We start from the raw sequence: 8,209 nt of genomic DNA, 5'->3' as shown, positions 1-8,209 counted from the left end.
AATTCCTAAGGATATAATTGAACAACAATTTATTAACTCTTTATTATATACAAAGCACTGGGCTAGGGACTGGAGGAAAGACAAAGTAATTTAAAATACATTCCTTGCACTCATGGAGTACGCATACATCACAAAATATAAAATACTATACAGAAGAGGGAAATGTCATTCTTAAAAGGAAGGGTTAGAATTATGACCAGAATAGCATTTCTCCTCATCAATTTCTCTACCTTCCCAGAAAAGAAATTATCCACAAGAGAAGTCAATAATTTATCAATTACTTTGATTTTACCAAATTGAGATATCCAGTAGATATCTAGATTTTTAAAGTCTTCCATCATAGCACTGTTTTACCTCTATATTGGTTTTATAATCTGTTTTAGGAAGGCATCATTCACATATTCTATCTGGCTAGCTGATTGTAATACATGATTCCATAATATTTTACTTCTGTTTTCCTCTCTTTTAATCCTCACCCAATTGTTTTCCACCATCCATCTTCTTTAGGTCCACAATTTTTCTTCCTTATCCTTCCTATTAAATCTGTATCTATTTCAAAAGACACATTCTTCTATTATGGGAGATAAAATTGGAAAGGTGGGTTGAGATCTGATTCTAGAGGACCTTATAATTCAAGGTAAGGAGTTTAGAGTTTATCCTGTGGCCAGTGTGGACCCACTGAAGATTTTTGAGTAAGGGAAAAACATGATGGAGTCTCCTAAACCTTCCTGTGATGGTGAACACTATCTCTTTAATCAGTATTAGACTCAACAAAGTACAAAGAGATTGCACAGAGTATGAAGAGAGGAGCCACAGATATCACTATCACCATTTCTTGGCACTGAGCCTCTGTGTACACATGTATTTAGTTATAGTTATGAGTTGCTATATAAATATTCACTGGTGATTATTACAGGAGATCAGAGTATATGCATGTATATGTGTACACATATATTGTGAATTTTTGCACATGTGTATGCAATAAATATAAATATATGTGTGTGTGTGTATATATATATATATTTGGCATAGTATATATGGATATATATTATTGGGCAGCTATGTGGCACAATGGATAGCACGCCAGGCCAGGAGTCAGGAAGTCATCACTGTTGTTTAGTGGTTTTTCTATCAGTAAGTGTCTGAGATGATATTAGAACTCAGGAAGATGAGTCTTCCTGCCTCCAGGCCTGGCACTCTGTGCTCTGTGGCACCACCTAGCTGCCCTGGAGTCAGGAAGACCTGAGTTCAAATTTGACCTCAGATTCTACTAGCTGTGTAACCCTGGGTAGGTCACTTAACCTTATTGGCATCAGTTTCCTCATCTGTAAATGAACTGGAGAAGGAAATTGCAAACCACTCTAGTATCTTTGCCAAGAAAACCCCAAATGGGGTCACAAAGAATCAGACACAAGTGAAATGACAGAACAACATACATAGAAAGAGACAAATACACATATACTTATGTGTGTATGTATATGTTTGTCTATATAACATATACTCTGAATATTACATATATGTATGTATGCATATGTATATATATACTCTGAGAGAGCTTTTAGTCAGGGCAAAATGCTAAGAGACAGATGAACTTCTCTTTCTTGCTTCCAGGAAAATAACTGATTTTTTTTTTTTTATTAAGCTCATGCTGTGAAAGACAACTATAGAGAGCTTTGGGAGGGGGGAATATGGCCTGGGGTATCCATCACTCTTACCTTACCCCTATAGCATCTCTTGGCAATCAGCAATTCACTAGTTTCCAGAGAAGTTTCCAGAGAATCCCAACCTCTACCAGGGCCTAACCTGGCCCAAAAAAGTAAATATTAAATGATACTAAATAAATGAATAAATATTTAAATGGAAACATGAAAATAGCCAAAGGAGAATTGATCTAAATGGGGCTCGTTAGCCCAAGAGAATTTAAACACAGATACACAATTCTCTAGAATTAGTCTTGAGTAAGGCCTTGAATGCTGAGAAAGCAAAATAAACTACTAATAACTGCAATACAGAAAACTTTGCCTCTTATTCACAAATGTAGACTGAAAAGATTCCAAGTGTTTGTTATCAATCAGCCTCCCTTCTTCTGTGGAGTGATATTTGTCTGATTCCTTATCTCTGAGACAATAGGGAGCCCTCTGGAGAAGGCTTGCTCAAGGATGGGTGTGCAGGCAGAATGTGAGTGGAGAAGTCCTTCCTGTCTGACATAGGTCAGTATTTGTGGCACATCAGAAGTAGAAGAAGTAGCTGTAGATTTACTGAATAGAGAGGGGAAAGGGAAGAGAGGATAAAGAGGAGATAAGAAAGAAAAAGAGGAGGAAAAAGAAAGTGAGAGAGTGAGAAATTAAAAACAAAATCCCAGGCTAGTTAATGGGGTCCAGTATCAAGCACAGTGAAGACAGCTTTCTAGTATTAAGAAGAGAAGGGGGCAAACAGCTTAAGCCAGGCTCAAACAGCAGGCCTTGTCAAGATTTTTCTAGGGAGACAAGCAATGAAAGATAGTTTGGAACAGTTAAATGGTGCTGGATTTGGAACATCAAGACCTATATTTAAATCTTGGCTCTGCTGCTTGTACTATCTGTGTGACCTTGGGTATATCATTTAACAGCATTTAATTGATCCTTGGTTTCCTTACCTGTAAAATAAAGTAGTTGGACTACCTATGACCTCTGCAGGGATGATGTGAGGCCTCATATAGAAAATACATATATGGGAAGCCAGGTGGCTCAGTGAATAAGAGCACTGACCCCAGAGTCAGGATGACCTGGGATCGAATCCAGGCTCAGATACCTACCACCACACCCAGAAATAACTGGCCATGTAACCTTGAGCAAGTTACTTAACCCCAATTGCTTTAAAAATAAATAAATAAAATAAAATAAAAAATAGTCATCTAAAAAAAAGAAAATACATATATGGAGAAAATGGAGCTGGGAGCCAAGATGGCAGAGTACAGATTGGGACTCAGTTGAACTCTCCCAAAATTCCCCTCCAAACAACTTTAAAATTATGTCTCAAATTAAATTTGTAGTGGCGGAGCCAACAAAAGGGACACATTTTCCCAGTCTTAAGACAACTTAGGGAGTATGCAGGAGAAATCAGTAACACATCCCGTTTTGGTAAGAGGACCAGACAGCTTATCATCATTGAGTGTAACTGTCACTGCTGATTGGCAGCTCTATGACCCATAAGCAGTTTGGGGTCACAATTCCAGGTTGGAAAGGAGCTCTTGTGATGAGTCACAAGGGCATGTTCACAGCTCTATAACCAAGAGGAGCATTAGTACTTGAAGCTGCAGGGGAGCAAAGGCCCTTCCTAAGTAAAGACCAAGCAGACCAGCAGACCACACCTCTGCCAGGATAACACCACTTTTGAAGCACTGAAAATTTGTAGACCCCCAAAACTAGCTCTGAAAACAGAAACATGAAAAAATCAGAAGTTTGACACAGTGCCTCCTTACCTCCAGGTGAGCAGAGCCCAACTGTAACATAAAGCTAAAAGTGAAGAAAGAAGATGGGAAAATGAGAAATAAAAGAAAAAGAATTTGACCATAAAAAGTTACTATGGTGTCAGGGAAGAACAAGCTATAAACTTAGAAGAAGATAGCAATGTGAAAACAACTACAAGCAAAGCTTCAAAGAAAAATGCTAAGCAGACCCAAGGCCAGAAGAAATTCCAGGAGAGTTCAAGAAAGAGAAGAGAAGGAAAGGAAAGAGGGGGGGGGGGGGGGAGGGAGATGAGAATAATGCAAGAAAATCATGAAAAAAAAATTGATACCTTAGTAAAAGAAGCACAAAATATACTGAAGAAAATATCCCCTTAAAAAAAAAAACAGAATTGGCCTAATGGGAAAGAGGCACAAAAATTCACTGAAAAAAATAACTCCTTTAAAAGCTTACTGAAGAAAACACTTCCTTAAAAATTAGAATTGGGCAAGTGGAAGCTAATGACTCTATGAGTCTTCAAGAAACAATAAAAGAAAACAAAAAGAATGAAAAATAGTAGAAAATTTGAAATATCTCATGGAAAAAATAAGTAGGAAAATAGACTAAGGAGAGATAATTTAAGAATTATTGGATTCTCTGAAAACCATGATAAAAAAAGAGCCTAGAAACCACTTTTTCAATAAATTATTAAGGAAACTGCCCTAACATCTTAGATCCAAAGAGTGAAATAGAAATTAAAAGAATCTACCAATCACCTCCTGAAAGAAATCCCAAAATGAAAACTCCAAAACATATTATATTCAAATTCCAGAGCTCCCAGGCCAATGGGAAAATATTGCAAGCAGTCAGAAAGAAACCATTCAAATATCATGGAGCCACAGTCAGGATCACACAAAATTTAGCAGCTTAAATGTCAAAGGATCAGAGAGTTTGAAATATGCTATTTCAGATGGCAAAGAAGTTAGGATTACAACCAAGAATAACCTCCCCAGCAAAATGGAGTATAATTCTTCATGGGGGAAAATGGAAATTTAATGAAGTAGAGGACTTTGAAGTATTCCTGAAGAAAAGACCAGAGCTGAATAGAAAATTTGACATTCAAACAGAAGATTTAAGCAAGGCATAAAAAGGTAAACATGAAAGAGTAATCATAAAGGATTCAATGAAGTTAAACTGTTTATCTTCCTATATGGTAAGATAATACTTGCAATTCTCAAGAGCTTAGGTTCTTCATTAGGGCAATTAGAAGGTGTCTGCATAGACAGAGGTCATAAGTATGAGTTATGTTGGGATGATCTCCAAAAAAAGAATATAGGGGTGAGAAAGAGGGATGCCCTGAGAGAAGGGGGAAAGGAGAGATAAAATGGGGTAAATTTACTCATATAAAGGAGGTATGCAAGGATGAATTTTTATAGTAGAGAGGGAAATGGAAGGTGGCAGGCAATGCTTGAACCTAACTGTCATAAGAATTGGTTCAAAGAAGGAAGACTCAGTCAGATATAGAAATCTCTTATCTGATAGGGAGATAGGAGGGAAAGGGGATAAGAGATAGGAAAGGGAGAATGATAAGGGAAAGGTAGACTGGGTGAGGCAGTGGTCAGAAGCAAGTTAGACTTCTGAAGAGAGACAGATAGACAGAAGGATAAATAGGAGAAAATGAGATGGAGGGAAATGCACAGTTAGGGATCATAACTGAGAATATGAATGAAATGAGCTAATCCACAGAACAGAAGCAGATAGCAGAATGAATTAGAAACCAGAATCCAGCAATATGTTATATACAGGAGCTACACTTGGGGCAGAAAGACACACACAGAATTGAAATGAAGAATTGGAGCAGAGTCACTCTGCTTCAGCTGAAGTGAAGAGGTCAGGGGTGGCAATCATGATCTCAGATAAATCCAAAGCAAAAATAAACCTAATTGAAAGAGATAATTAGGGAAACTCCATTTTGCTAAAAAGGTGTCATAGATCATGAATAACTGCAAAAAAAAATTACAGCAAGTTTCTCTGATAAAGGCCTCATTTCTCAGATATACAAGGAACAGAGTCAAATTTGTTAAAATCAGAATCATTCCCCAATTGATAAATAGTCAAAAGCTATACACAGGTAGTTTTCAGAAGAAGAAATCAAAGTTATCTATATGAAAAAATGTTCTAAATCACTAGTGATTAGAGAAGGGCAAATCAAAACAATTCTGAGGTACCACCTCACCCCTATCAGAAATGACAAATGCTGGAGGAGAAAAGAGAAAAATAGCTACCCTAATGAATTGTTGGTGGAGTAGTGAGCTGGTCCAACCATTTTGGAGAACAATTTGGAACTATGCCCAAAGGATTATAAAACTGTGAATAACCTTTTAACCAGTAATAACACTGCTAAGTCTGTATCATAAAGAGATCAAAGACAAAGGAAAAGGACCTATATGTACAAAAACATTTATAGGAGCTCATTTTGTGGTGTCAAAGAATTGGATAATGAGATGCTCAACAATTAGGGAATTAAGTTGTGGCATATTGATTGTGATGGAGTACTACTGTGCTCTAAAAAAATGACAAGGTGGGGGGGGGGGTTGATTTCAGAAAAAAACATGACAAAACCTATGAGTTGATGCAAAATGAAGTGAGAAGAACCAGGAAATCATTGTGAACAATACCGGCAATGTTGTAATGATTATCAACTGTGAAAGACTTGACTATTCTTGATGATTCCAAAGGACTCATGATGAAAAAAAATGCTCTCTACTTCCTGAGAGAGAACTGATGGACTCTAATTTTCTCACTTTTTTTTTGCTTTTTTGTGATATGGCTTACATGGAAACACATTTTGCATGATTCTACGTGTATAATTGACACTATATTGTTTGCCTTTTCAAGAGTCGGGAAAGAGTTGAGGGGGAGATGATCTGGACCTCAGAATTTAAGAAGAAAAGGATGTTAAAATAAATAATAAAAATATAAAAACAAATATATAATATATGTATATATACATACATGCACGTGTGCATGTGTATATACCCACACACACACACACAAACAACTCTACCCCCCATTTTAAAGACCATACTGGGTACTTTGACCCAGCATAGGGAAGGCTGGGAAGGAAGAGCCTATGCTGGTCCAAGGGTGGCCAAGCTTCTCAAAGGTTCAACCTAAGCAGCAGCCAGATAGCCTCAAGAATGTTGGTGAGTGCCCCAAGGCTACCGAAGTGGGAGGATTCTAGCATCTATGTACATTTAGGAAAAAAAGGACGGAAATGTAGCTACTTGGAAGCATTAACAGGTCCTGTGACCTTTCTGCAACCTCTAGGAAAACCCAGCCCTGTAACCAAGGCTCCAGCCCTGAGGAGGCCACAGACAAGGATGGCTTGACCTGCACCCTCCCTGGAGGGGCTGAGCCAGAGTAGAGGAAGTATAAGAGTGCCCACAAAAGACTGAGATGGAAAAAAAAAAACTGGAGTTTTCCCAGGTCTCCAGCATCCTAGTAAATCTCCCTCAGGCAGGCAGCGTGCTGCAAATCTCTACCAAGGCTCCACTAAAGTGCTGTGTCCTACCTGAGGCCTCCCCGACCTCCCTCTGACTATTAGCATACCCCACCCCACCCTCAACTGCATTGCACTGTACATGCTTTATATTTGTTTCTCTGGATGGGTGTAAAAGAATGGAAACTGCCTGAGGAGCTTCTCATTTTTGCATCCCAAGCACCTTACACAGAGCCTAGCACATAGTAGGGCTCTTGGTGAGTTAAACTGAATTACTATCTCCCTCCTGATGTACATCACTATCTATCAGTTCTTTCATTCATTTTACCTAAATTTGTAGCACACCTACTGTGTGCTTAGTTTTGATTCAGCCACAGTAAGCATGCAGCACACAGGGGAAGATGTAGACCTAATTTATACCCCCAACAAGACTTATGCACATACAACTTTAAAATTGTCAGTGAGAAAGAAAATCCAAAAGAAATAATGGGCCATTCAGACAATGACATTGGCAGAAATTCAAATCAAAAATCCTGGTGGGAGGGTGGGGACAGGTCAGGGATGATTTCTGGAGAGAATGAGAATTGAGCAAGGTCTTGGAGGATGAGGAGGCTTTAGACAGACTGAGAAGAGAAAAAGAGGACATTCTTAAAGGGAAGGGAATAGGAACAAGGGGAAGGGAGAATAGCATGAATAAAAGTCAGTTTGGAACAGAAGCTAACAGCTTCATATGCAATGTTTTTTGTTATACTTTGTATATTGAAATACTCTTCATAAATATTAATATTTATTAATAATTCCATAATATTATCAATGTATTTTATTATAATATATCAATATAATAATTTAATAATAAATCATATAATAAATATTTTAAAATATCTTTTTGAAAGGCCTGGAATATTTAAGGGACCACTAGAGAGACATCTTTTCATTCCCTCTGCATACAACAGCACATACAAGTCCACACCCCTACACACACACACACACACACACACACACACACACCCCTGGATACATACAAATACACATTGTTCGGTGGAAGGGACATGGATTTATATTCAGAAGACTTGGGCTCAAATTCTGTTTCAGGCATTTTGTTACTTCAGGCAAATCACTTAACTTTTCTGGGTCTCAGAAGACCTTTCTTGGTTTCCTCATCTGTAAAATGACAGAAGTTGAACTCTATGACCCTTTCCAGCTCTAAAATTTATGATCCTGTAACTCCATTCCCACAACCTCTCCATACACATATATCCCACCCCCCCACCACTAACACACA

Source organism: Petaurus breviceps, unplaced genomic scaffold, assembly GCF_028583685.1.
Source record: "Petaurus breviceps papuanus isolate PSGF00001 unplaced genomic scaffold, PetGlider_PUasm1.0 90591, whole genome shotgun sequence".
Taxonomy (NCBI): Eukaryota; Metazoa; Chordata; class Mammalia; order Diprotodontia; family Petauridae; genus Petaurus; species Petaurus breviceps.
This window is presented reverse-complemented; position numbering follows the sequence as displayed.